Genomic DNA, 1389 nt, shown 5'->3' on the forward strand with positions numbered 1-1389 from the left:
CTTTCTTTCAAAAATATAAAATCAAACCCTCTTGCATCTTCATAGCCAATAATTGAGCACTTCATTGCAATTCCTTGTGAGACGACCCGGAGTTTAAATACTTCGGTTAATTCTTATTTGGGGTTTGTTACTTGTGACAACCAAATTTAATTTGATTTGAGGATTGGCTATTGGTTTGGACTATACTAACAACGGAATTATTTTGTGGAATTCCAAACCGGTGTAAATCCTTGTATCAAATTAGTGAACCATCATTCTCAACTGCTACTCAGGATTCTTCTGCTGATGATGATTTCTCAACAGGGTATCTTCAAGATGCTTTGCTTGAATTCGGGGATCGTTCCAAACGTAGGCGCTTGTTGCCAAATGCTGACAATCATCATGATCAACAATATTCCAAGACTAGTAGTAATGATCTTGAAAAGGTATATTATATTTTCATCTTAATTATCAGTTTCAATAATTATATGATCTCTTCTTATATATTATTCTTCTTGTTCGTCAGAGCTTGTGGAACTTGAACCCCCACATACTACATGAACCAGAATATAGAAAGCATTTTTGGACTTTCAGGTACTACATGCTATAATGTTTATTATACTATTGCAAAGATCACAAATAAAAGAGCAATAATAATACTAATATAATTATATACTTTTTTTATTATTAATTAGATGAGGACATAATAAGCACATTTTAGAGCAGAATAATGAGAGAGGAAGCAAAGATTCTTGTAGAAGAAGAGACAACAACAACAACAACTACTAATACAATATTATCAGGGGAAATGGAATTCATGGTGAGTCTCTTTCTTTGACTTGTATCTTAATACATGGTCCTAGTCCTCCTAGTGTTTGCACTGGTTCATGATAATATATTCGTTGGAAATAATTGCATAAATACATAATTGGAGTGAATATTGATGTGGTAGCTTTGGATATCCTTGATAGCAAATTTTACAACTTTTTGGAATTTAAGTTTTAGAGATTTTTTAGAGATATTGATTTCTCTCTCGGTCTCTCATTAATTTATTATGCTTCATTGCTTATTATGTTCAAAGAATTTATGCTGCTTATTGCTTGCTAGTGCTCAGTAATATTTAATTGTTTATGTAGTTTATGTCTTGACTTGATTATGAAAGTTATAAACTGCCACAAAAGTGTTTTAAAATTGTTAAAAAAGTCCAATATAAAACTGTAACACCCTAACTTATAGCACATCATGATCGTACCAAAAGTAAGGAGTTACTAACCTGTTTTCTTTTATTATCTATTTAATATTGAGCCTTTACGTCGGTATCGCGTTTTAGTTTTTAAGAAAATTCCACAAAATTTTGTTTCTATTAATTAAAACCACATATCAAAGATTTTCAAATAATAATAATCACAT

The 1389-nt window shown here is 30.8% G+C and overlaps 1 long non-coding RNA gene across 1 annotated transcript; it reads left to right on the forward strand.

Moving 5' to 3' along the window:
* LOC110265900 lies at positions 247-1001 on the forward strand. The gene is made up of 3 exons (XR_002352436.1): positions 247-425; positions 506-573; positions 675-1001. It is a non-coding gene; the product is annotated as an uncharacterized LOC110265900 (long non-coding RNA).

The sequence above is a fragment of the Arachis ipaensis genome, chromosome B08 (assembly GCF_000816755.2).
Source record: "Arachis ipaensis cultivar K30076 chromosome B08, Araip1.1, whole genome shotgun sequence".
In the NCBI taxonomy this organism is placed as follows: domain Eukaryota; kingdom Viridiplantae; phylum Streptophyta; class Magnoliopsida; order Fabales; family Fabaceae; genus Arachis; species Arachis ipaensis.